The 12,158-nt window shown below is 34.9% G+C and overlaps 1 non-coding gene across 1 annotated transcript; it reads right to left on the bottom strand.

The window, feature by feature from the left end:
• Positions 1–11,608: 11,608 nt before the first annotated feature.
• On the bottom strand, positions 11,609–11,715 carry LOC131222127 (small nucleolar RNA R71). The gene has a single exon (XR_009159834.1). It is a non-coding gene; the product is annotated as a small nucleolar RNA R71 (small nucleolar RNA).
• Between the last annotated feature and the right edge of the window lie 443 nt (positions 11,716–12,158).

The raw sequence follows: 12,158 nt of genomic DNA, 5'->3' as shown, positions 1-12,158 counted from the left end.
TTTATGCCTTGATGGAACTAAATCTCCAAGGGTTGCTCCCTATAGCACTTAGACCACTCTTCAGAGAACTGAGAGTAGTGTGAATGCCAAGGCTTTAAATGCAATTACTTGTGCACTATCACCAGATGAATTCAAAAGAATTATATCTTGTGATACAGCGAAACAAGGCTGGGATATCTTAGAAATGACACACGAGGGTACGACTACTGTCAGGAAATCTAAACTACAAATCCTCACCACTAGGTTTGAGAAAATATGTATGGAAGAAAATGAAACATTCATGGACTTCTATACTAAGTTGAATGACATAGTCAACTCTATATGGGGTCTTGGAGATAGCATCCCAAAAAGCAAAGTCTGTGCAAAGAAACTATGCTCACTACCTGAAAGGTTCAATTCAAAAGTCACGGCCATTCAGGAACTTCGTGATACAGACCATATGCAGGTTGAAGAACTGGTTGGTTCTTTACAAACCTACGAATTAAACTTCAAAGCTCTGAAAGGAAAATTTATCGCCCTTAAGTCTTCTAAAAGCATGTCTCATGAAAATAACAATTCTGATTTAAAAAATTCTAAAGATGATATGGCCCTTTTAGCTAAAACGTTTTACAAGATTTTCAAAAGTAAAAAGAGGGTTGATGTTAAAAAACCTACTGAAAAGAAAATATCAAGATCAAAATATTAGAAATCTTTAAAAGATAGCCAATGCTACAACTGCCATGAATATGGGCATCTAGAGAACAAATGTCCTAAAAAGGACAAACCTAACATAGGATGAATCTTCCTGCTCTAAAGCCTCTTACGAGTCAGAAGATTCTGAAAATGAGTCAGGTAATGATGTTAAAGCCCTAATGACTCTAGCCAAGTTTACTTTCTCAGATAATGATACAACTAGTGAAGAAAATCTAAGAAGTGATCATGAGAATGAAGAAGATCTTCAGGATGCTTATGATGCCCTATATAGGGAAAGTTCTAAATTAGATGTTAAATTAAAACTACAGAAAGAAAAGTTTTTAAAATTGAAAGAGAATTTTGATAATCTGGTTTTGAAAAAAATCACACCTTTTAGATTGCTTTGAAAAAACTAAGTGTAACTTAGATTTCAAAACGTCCCAAGTTGAAAACTTAAAATCTGAAAATGAAAACCTAAAACTAGAAGTCTCTTCACTTTTGAGTTTGAAGGACACATAGAGGTTTGCCCAAGGTGACCCTAAAATAGAAAAACTCCTATCTGAATCCAAAAAATGTGGTGATTGATCTGGATTGGGCTATGATAAAAATATTCCTCTCAAATATAAGAATACTCTACCTAAATTTATTAAAGGAGAGTCTTCTAACTCAAAAGGGAAAAGTCTGAATCAAAATATTTCTAAAATAGCTAAAACTTTTCAGTCCTTAAATCCTAAAAAGAACCATATCAACTATAAAAATCAGAACCGTAATCCGTTAGCTGAGAAAATTGTAGACTTACTTAAGGAGCTCTTAAAATCTAACTCAGTGGGTAGGACGTATAACAATTATAATCAGAAGAAGACCAACTATGCTCCTAAACCCAAAACTCAATGGGTCCCTAAGGTTGCTTGTTTGGTTGCGCACACCGCATTCAAAGCCACGAGCCATTCAAAGTGGTACCTAGATAGTGGTTGCTCCAGACATATGACAGGTGACAAAAGTCTGTTCACCAGTCTTAAAGACACGACTGATGGTTTAATCACATTCGGTGATGGTAGCAACTGTAAAATTGTTGGCCAAGGTGCAGTTCAACTCCCTAAACTCCCTCTATTTGAGAATGTTTTATATGTAGAAGGTTTAAAACATAATTTATTAAGCATTTCTCAAATTTGTGATAATAATCAAGTGTAAAATTTCCAAACCAAAAGTGTGAAATCTTAAATAAGAATGGTTCTGCAATATTAACTAGTCATAGAACTTCTGAGAACTGCTATATAGTTAGTGACTCAAGCTCATCCAAGCTATCGTGTTACATGGTCCACACCAATGACACCGAACTATGGCATAAGCGCCTAGGACATGTACACTATCGTAACTTGTATAGATTGAGCAAAAGTGATTTGGTAAGAGGTCTACCCCAAATAAAGAAAGTGGATAAGATATGTGGCGAGTGCCAGATTGGTAAACAAATCAGGAGTATTTATAAAAAGATAAACTCCATTACCACATCTAAACCACTCAAACTTCTTTACATGGATCTTATTAGACCAACTAGAACGGAGAGTCGAAGTGGCAAGAAGTATATTCTGGTCATTGTAAAAGACTTTACCAGGTATACTTGAGTAGTCTTCTTAAGAGAGAAATTTGAAACTCTCGATGAAGTAAAAAGAGTACTTAAACGTATCCAAAATGAAAAAGAGTTACAAGTCACTAAGATATGTAGTGATCATGGTTCTGAGTTTGAAACTTACAGTTTTGAGAAATTTTGTAGTGACCAAGGAATATCACATGAATATTCTACTCCCAAAACACCACAATAAAATGGGATAGTGGAAAGGAAAAATAGGGTGCTTCAAGAAATGGTAAATGTAATATCAAATAGTATGAAGCTTCCTAAAAATCTCCGAGCTAAAGCTGTAAATACTGCTTGTTATATAATTAACCGTGTTTATACTAGAAAATCTAATAATAAAATGGCTTATGAGATGTGGTTTGATAAGAAGCCTTCTGTCAAATACTTTCAAGTTTTCGATAGTAAATGCTATATATTGCGTGACTAAGAACATCTGAGTAAATTTGACACCAAAAGTGATGAAGGGATATTTTTAGGCTATGCTCTGAATAGTCGAGCATATCGGGTACTTAACAAGAGGACCGGTGTAATATAAGAATCTATTAATGTGCTCATTGATGATCATTTGAATACACCTGTCTCAAGTTCAGAAGATGATGAGGTTCTTCTAATTGATAAACTAGACTCTTCATCTAATCAAAATAACACTGAACTACGAACAAATAAAGATCATCCTACTGATCAAATCCTTAAAAATTCCCTCACTAGTGTACGCACTCGTAAACAATTAGAAAATATATGTAACTACATGTGCTTTACATCTGAGATGGAACTAGCCAATATAAAAGAAGCCCTTACTGATGAAAACTAGATTGTAGCTATGTAAGAAGAGCTTAATAGTGTGTGAGAAATGATGTTTGATATTTAGTTCCAAGACCAACTGATAAACATATTATCAGAACAAAATGGATTTTCAAGAATAAGTCTGATGAATTTGGTAACATAATTAGAAACAAGGCTAAGCTGGTTGTATAAGGATACACCCAAATTAAAGGTATTGATTATGATGATACCTTTGCCCTAGTAGCTCGTCTTGAATCAATCAGACTGTTTATATCCATTATGTTTTTTAAAAAATTCAAAATATATTAAATGGATGTTAAGAGTGCATTTTTAAATGATGATTTGTATGAAGAAGTATACGTTGAACAACCAAAGGATTTTGAAGACCCTAAACATGTTAATCATGTTTATCGCCTATAAAAAAAGCACTCTATGGTTTGAAATGTGCTCCCAGGGCATGGTACGAGAAATTAACTAAATTCTTGTTAAGTCATGAGTTTGTTATGGGGAGTGTAGATAAAACAGTATTTATTAAGAAACATAATGATCATATTTTAATAGTGCAAATCTATGTTGATGACATTATCTATGGATCTTCCTAACATGACTGTTGAGTTTACATAATGATCATATTCTAACATAATGCAAATCTATTAAGAAACATAATGATTATATTCTAACATGACTGTTGAGTTTACAGATCTTATGAAGTCCAAATTCGAAATGAGCATAGTTGGAGAACTAAATTATTTTCTAGGGTTGCAAGTCAAACAGCTTCCTGATGGATTCTTCATCTCCCAAACCAAATATGCTCTGAACTTAGTTAAAAGTTTCGAATTTGAGATTAGAAAAAATTTTGATACTCCAATAAGTACCACTCTGAAACTCTCTAAGGATTCAACAGGTAAGAGTGTGGATCCTAAGTTGTATCGCAGTATAATAGGAAGTTTACTTTATTTAACTGCGGTCGACTTGATATTGCTTTTATCATTAGAATTTGTGTCAGATATCAATCGGACCCTAAAGAGTCCCACTTGATTGCTATTAAGCGAATTTTGTGATATGTTGCTAGTTCAACTAATCTTGGTCTCTGATATCCACATGATACTAGTGTGCAATTAGCTGGTTACACGGATGCTGATTGGGCTGGTAACATTGATGATCATATATCAACCAGCGGTGGTTGTTTCTATGTAGGGAACTATCTAGTTTCCTGTCTCAGTAAGAAACAAAGTTCTGTATCGCTCTCCACTATTGAAGCTGAATATATTGTTGTATGTAATGCATGCACTTAGCTAGTATGGATGAAGAGAATGCTAAGCGACTACGGAATTGCGTAAGAATCTATGATGTTATATTATAATAACTCAAGTGCAATTAATATTTTCAAAAATCCTATTCAGCATTCACGAACCAAGCACATTGACATTAGGTATCATTATATTCATGAATTGGTGGAAGAAAAGATAATTTCATTAGAATGTATTCAGATCGAGAATCAACTAGCTGACATATTCACAAAATCGCTTGACAAAAATCGATTTGCAAAATTGAAATTTGATCTTGGTATGTGCAATATGAACCGATGATTTGTGCTCATTTGTATCATAATGTATGAATATATTATTTTACATTTTTTTATTTAAATATATGTAAAATTGAACATTTTCAGTGTTACATAACCAGTTGAGTATGTACACGACCAGTTATGAAACTTGTGAAATGGGTTTTTATTTGGAAAAGATGTCATTTTTTTTCATTTCTTCTTCTCCATCAAGCCCAACCATGACCGGTGGAACCCATCTCTCAGGTTAGTGCTTCACTTTTTATTTCCTTGTGGATTTAAGTTCTTAATTTTGCTTCTTATTTCAAGATTTATGGTGGTTTGAAAGGGTTTTTTTCCTTAAAATCTAATTTGCTTGGAATCCTTTCATTTCTTTTTGTAATCCTTCGTTTCTTTATTTTCTTGTTACAATGGAAGGAAGAAATAGGAAGAGAACCACTCGTGGTCCCTCTTCATCCTGTTCTGCACCCATTACCATGCGTCATCTTCGGCCCCCCAAAGAGGATCCCGAGTATGTGCAGAATTTCTGTCTTAAAAATGTTATTGTTGAGCATGTTGTCATTGTTGATCATCTTGAGCGCTTCAACATTGTCACTCTCTTTCAAGCTATAAGTTGGGAAAACATACTATCTTGGGGCGGTCCTGCATACCGATCCATTGCACAGGCCATGTATGCTTGCATTACTAAGTTCTCTTTAGAAGATTTAACATTTTGTGTCAACTAGAGAAGGTCCAATTGACGTAGACCGTCATTTAATTTCAACAATCATGAATATACCTGTTGTTGATGACGTCATACCCATATCCACTTTGTAATCTAGACCTTCTGAAAATGCTAAACAATTGATTACGAGAATTCTCTGTAACATGAATGCGAAATGGAACGGCGATACTGCACTCAGTTCCAAATATATGCTGCCCAGATAGAGGGTCTTGCATTGGATTTTTATTTCGAATGTCTATCCTCGTTTAGGTAACAAGACTGAGTTGACCTCTTTATGGCTTGCATTATGTATTCAGTTGTATCTGGCATTCATATCTATCTTCTTTCTCTTATTTGTCATTATATTATTCAGTTTCGTCTCAATCCTGGTCATAGCGATATTCTACTCACTTATCTTATGACTACCTTAGCTAATCATGCTTTGATAGCTATGCCTGTTGGAGAAGGTTCTATTAATCTTCATCCATTTAACAATTGTAATATTAATAAGATAAACCTGGACTTGGCACCTAGTCAAGTTGATGGGAATGCTGGAGGAGATGAAAAAGTTGAAGAAATTAATGCTTTACCTCAAGAAGACGTTAATATGGATGATTTATTTGATAAACTTGAATCAGATTCTGAGGCTGACCCTGATTACCAGCCTTCTGATTTCGATGAGAGGTTGCGTAATCTTAAGGAACAATTGGCTCAGATTCATGTAACCTAGGATTCTCAATTTACTTATATGCGCAAACATATGAGGCGCATTAATAAGGGTTTACATCAAATTGATCCATCTATTCCTGCTCCCTCATCAGGATCTGATTAGTTTTGATTTGATTTGATGGTATCTATAATAATTTTATTCTAACTCTTTTCCATATGACTAATTGGATAATTTTGTTTAAACTTTTATCTATTCAGTGGAGATACTCTGTTTATTTGATTTGGATGAGTAGTTATTAATTCTACATGCTTTGTTATTCTCTTCATTTATCCTTATTCGCTTCCTTTGTCATGTTGTAACAAAAAGGGGGAGAAATTGTAATATTGAATGATATATGGATATGATATGATGAAATGGGGCTAATATTTTGATATGTAGAAATGTGGCTAATATTTTTTTATTTTTTATTTTTTGTAGAGAGTAGTGGATTAAGGGGGAGAGTTGATTATTGTGCATGATATCTATTATGGATCATATCATACATGTGTATGCATGTTAGTGCAACATGTTTGTGCAATATGTTGTTTGAATATCTATTGCATATTGTAATTTTGGTTTTGTCACAAATTTGACAAAAGGGGAGATTGAAAGTGCTATGTTGATAAACCCTAAGTATTGTCAAATTTTGGTATGACAAACCAATTTAAGTTTGTATCTTGATATGTATCAAGCTTGTGCATCTATTCACATTAAATCTTCAACGTTCGTTTTATTCGTGCTGAATCTATCTTGTCGATATCTACAACGAACTTACGGAGATCTTCAAACTAGAAGAAAGTGAAGACTTTCATATATTGAGTGAAGACAGAGTTTTTAAGAACATTGCGGTTCAATATCTGGAACCAGAAAAGTCAAAGAACTCAAGACCTAGTTGAAGATTTTGTTTGGTATGTCGAGTTCAAGCTTTAAAGATCGCAAGAATTAAAGTTTCTGAAGTGATCGATAGATTAAGTGTATATATGTTCTATCTCACAAGTAAGGTATGTTTGACCTATAATGACCTTAGATCATGATTAGATCATTTCATACTTTCGGTCGATCATTTTGGTCATTTTGTAAGTGTAAAATTCTGTTCTTTCAACTAGCCCTAGCACTGGCTGACCAGTCCTAGTATTTCCTTGACCAGTTTAGGATTTGTTATGAATTTTTAGACTTTTTTTGTGGGTCTACGACCAGTCCTAGTAACTTCTCGACCAGTCATGTGAATAGTGCTTGACCAGTCGTGCAGTGCTCGACTCGTTTTCCAACGAGTAATTTGGACTCACACGACCAGCCGTATGGCATCCACGACCAGTCGAGCAGGCCACTTGACCAGTCGTAGGACCCACAAGGCTAGTCGTGCAGGTGAAAAATCTTATCATGCCAGAATTTTTGAAAATCTGTTTAGATAAGGCCAGTCGTAGCTAACCAAAAGCCAGTCGTGCGAACCAATTTTTCACCTATAAATAGTGCTCGAATTTCAGAGTTTTCTATTCAATTCTTATCATTCTTAAGCAATCACTTTGAGATAATTTTGAATACATTCTAAGCTATTTTATGCATATTTAAGATTCTTTAAAGTAGCTCTTATTTTTTTATTCTGATTCTCTATTTCAATCTCATTTTGAAAAGGGATATTTGATTTATCCTTCGTTGAGATTAAAATCAATACAAAGCCCTTGCTGATTTAATTAAAAATCATCTAGACTTAGAACCATATACACTTGTGAGACTGAACGTTGAACATCTACGTCGTCATCAAGTTGGTTCTACCGGGCTGCTTCAGAATCGTCATATAGATAAGTTTTTACTTTTTCGGTAATTCAATTCATTTCGGGTTTGTGAGATTGCTCCAGAAAATCTCTATTTTGGTTTTGTCTGAGGTGATCCAAAAAATCTCAGAGCGAGGGGGTTTTTGAATTGTGTAAGCCCATCTAAAGACATAATTGTGAAGGTTTTAGATGAACCTTGAAAAACCTATTTTGATTAGTGAACGTTAATATCCCGAGGGAGTGGATATTAGGATTAGAGTAGTTATGTGGCTGTTTGTTAATAGTTGGTGTACACACAAGCGAACCACTATAGTTCTTTGTGTTTGGTGGTTGTGTGATTTATTTCTTTATCTTTTATGGTTTAAGATTATGGGATGTGTTTGTGGATGTGAATGTTGTAATCTTTATATTTCAGCATTGTGTGGTGAATATTGTAATATATTAGTTTCTATTTCTTTCATATCCTTTTTAGTTTGAGTTTTTGATACTTACCCACGTTCTAGTAAGGTTGTCCTGCCATAAACCATTGGTTTTTGGTGTTAGGTTGTCCTTAGAACCAAGTTGTATCAACCTCTCAATACTTGATTTTTGAGGTTGTTATTTCCTTTTGTTATTTACATTCTTTTTTACTATCTGTTGTTTATATTCCGCTTATAAAATTTTTATTTGGCAGTCCTATTCACCCCTCCCCCCTAGGATACATAGGTCAGCCTTTTCAATACCTAGTTAAAAAAAAAAAACAGTTGTCTTCGAAAAGGCCACCTATTAAAGATCTTTAAAAAGGTTGACATAGTATAAAAGCCATCAATGGAAAAATCAAAAGCAGAAGCAATAAAAGGGGAATTAAAAGATGAACTGTTAGGCAAGTTTTAGTTTAGGTTTTGGTTGTCTTGAATGCTCTTTGGATTATCAATGTTATCATGAAAATGAAGAATTGAACCTTTGATTGTGATAAGTCTAGACTTCATTATGCACCTATGGAATTCAATGTTTGGAATTGTTCTAATTGATGGATTAATGCTTTCAACATGATTATGAAGTTACCAAGTGCTAGAGTTTAGGAAATTATAAGACTCAACATTGATGTACACTAAAACTCTATTAACTAGAGTGATTTTGAAACTTCTTGAGCTTATGAAAATTATACAATGGTTTCAAAATATTTTCCGCATACTTTGATTGGGACTAGCAAAATGCTGGTTGGGGATTATGTTGAGGGTCAAATATTGCATATTATCCCCCATTTATTTCTTAGTTTTATGAACATAATATTGCTTAATGTTCTATTTTACTCATGTTTCTGTTGCAAGGTGAATTTAAGAGCTTAGATTGAAAAGGGTTTTAAAAGCATGGATTTGATGCTCAAAGATCACCAAGGCAAGGGATGGATCTTAGGAGACTAAGATTGAAGAATTCATATGCCGAAGATTCAAGGAAATCAAGTGATGAAGGAAGATAATCGAAGACTTGAAGTAAAGAAAAGGAATCCTGAAAATTGTCCTGAAAACAGATTCCGAGACTAGAAAAGTCTAATTTTGGAAAACTGCCAGAATAGACGTTGATGCTATCGAAGACACTTTGATAGAATCGAGAATTTCAGGATTTCAGGCAAAACTCGCAAGACACTTATGGACTGATCTTCGATTCAATTGAAGATTGTTCGATAAAATCGAAGGACATATCAAAGACACTTCGATAGAATCGAAACTACATAAATTTGAGGCAATTTCTAGATTTTTCCAAGTCAATACAAAAGGAGGTGTTACACAACTATAAATAGGAGTCCCCAGGGCATCCTTGGACATCATCTAGGGTTTAGAGTGAAGCAAAAGGATGGAGAGTCATCACCAAGCGTTTTTCATCTCTTTCTCCTTAGTTTTTCATGTTTTCTTTTAAGGTTTTAAATCCAATCATGTCTATGGTTGGATAAACCTCTTAGCTAGAGCTAAGAGGTGAAGCTTGTAGCGTGATGGGTTGTTTCTATTGCTTTGATTCATGTTTATGATGAACCTTTATGGATTCTAATTTGATATTTAAGGAATACTTTCAGTTTTTAATGGTTTATTGTGACTCAAATTAAAGTAGATCTGTAATAGCTTTAAGTATCTTCTTTTCCTGATTTGAGATTGTGAATTTAGTAAGTCCTACTGATCACCATCGTCCCTTGGGCATGGTAAGGTGATGGAGTCCTTCCTAATCTTCATAATTCTCCTGCTATGAGATTATGGGATTGGTAAATCCTGTTGTTTGCCATTGCATCCTAGGCATGGTTTGGTGATGGAATCCCTGCCAATTATCATAGTTCTCCTTCATTGAGAATTAGGTAAATAGGTTCAGATTTGGTTTTATTGATATATCTTTCAATTGTATATAATAGGACTCTAATTCCAATTGTGTTATGTGAATCAAGCAAGAGGGTTCCCTGATCACTATAAGTGGATCCTTGGAAACCCTAGTTCCTACCTTCGAATTTCTTAAGTTTCTAATTAAATCTCTCACAATTACTTCCTTTTATTTCAAATTTAGATTCAGATCTTTTTCTAGTTCTACTTCTAGTTGCTTTCAGAATACTCACGAGATTAGTCCCTGTGGATTCGACCTCAGTCACACCGAGATTATTATTACATCGCGACCCTACACTTGGGGTTATAAACATTGACCTTCACTTGTTTAAGTACCTCTAGAATATCCTGAGAGTTAGAAAGAGGCTTTGGTGTAATCAACCACTGGGGGAATGGCACACTCGGCTTACTTTAAGGTTTCAGTTTCAACCCATGTGGAGCATTGTATTGAGGGTCAAATATTACATATTATCCCCCATTTATATCTTAGTTTTATGAACATAATAGTGCTTAATGCTTATTTTATACATGTTTGTGTTACAAGGTGAATCTGAGAGCTTGGATTGAAAAGAATGTTAAAAACATGGATTTAATGCTCAAAAATACCAAGCCAAAGGTTGGATCTTATAAGACCAAAAATGAAGAATTCATATGCCAAAGATTCAAGAAAACCAAGTAAGGTCTGAAGGGAATCAAAGACTTGAAGTGAAGAAAAGGAACCCAAAAAATTTGCCTGCTTCGACTAGTATAAGCCTTCCTTCGACCAGTCTAAGCTCTGCTTCGACTATTTGAAGAAACTTCGACTCGAACTCCAACAACATGGACTTTTAAATTCATGCGATCCTTGACCAGTCGAAGGTGACCCTCGACCAGTCGAAGATCGTCCTCAACTAGTCAAAGGTTAGGCAGATTCTGCGCGGACTACGTAAATTTGAGGCGGTTTATGGAATTTTTAAACTTGGTGTGAAAGTTGCAGCTCCCCAAGTATAAATAAGAGTCTCTAAGATGTTCCTAGGCATCTTCTATGGTTCGAGGAGTAGAGCAAAAGGGTGGAGAAGTCGTGAGCACCCCTTCCTCATACTTTACGAGACTACTTACAACCGGTGGGGGTGAGCACCCCTTCCTATATGGTATTTCCAGAATATACAGGAACCATGGATATCAAGTCAGGAGTGATTTAACTCCTTCTAAAGTTCCTTGGACTTGAATCTGAAAGTCCATATCTACACTTGAAAGAGTTTGACGAGATTATAGGCCCTTTATACTTTCCTAACGTGGCTGAGGATACGGTCATGCTGAAACTCTTTCTTTTCTCCTTGAAAGAAAAAGCTAAGATGTGGTTGCATTTACTACATCTGTGATCTATTAACACATGGAATGACATGATAAGGGAGTTCATAAAGAAAATTTTTCTATATCATACGATGAACACCATCAGGAAGTCGATCATGAACTTCGCCCAAAAGGAAGATGAAACATTCTTCCAATGTTGGGAGCGGTTCAGGGATCTCGTCAGTTTATGCCCACTACATGGTTTTGAAACATGGAGCATAACAAATTTCTTCCATGAAGAATTGACATCTTCCAAGTGCCAATTCGTCGAGACAATGTGCAATAGGGAATTCGTGAATAAAAATGTCGATGATATGTATGATTACTTTGACAAACTTGTTGAAACCGCACAATCATGGAACATCTCCCCAAGACCTAGCACCACATCTAAGCCTATTCAACCAAAGGAGAGGGGTGAAATATATTTGTTGAAAGAAGACGACGATATAAATGCCAAAGTGGCCAGTCTTTTAAGGAAGCTCGAGGCCATGGAACTTAAGAAGGATAAGGTTAAGGAAGTTGTTTGCCGTATTTGTGCTTGCAACATACACACAACTGAAAATTGTCCAACGATACCTACTTTTCAAGAGGTATTGAATGAGCAATCAAATGCCATAAATAACTACCAAAGGCCTTTCAAAGGAACCT

Source organism: Magnolia sinica, chromosome 12 (assembly GCF_029962835.1).
Source record: "Magnolia sinica isolate HGM2019 chromosome 12, MsV1, whole genome shotgun sequence".
NCBI classification, from domain to species: domain Eukaryota; kingdom Viridiplantae; phylum Streptophyta; class Magnoliopsida; order Magnoliales; family Magnoliaceae; genus Magnolia; species Magnolia sinica.
This window is presented reverse-complemented; position numbering and strand designations above follow the sequence as displayed.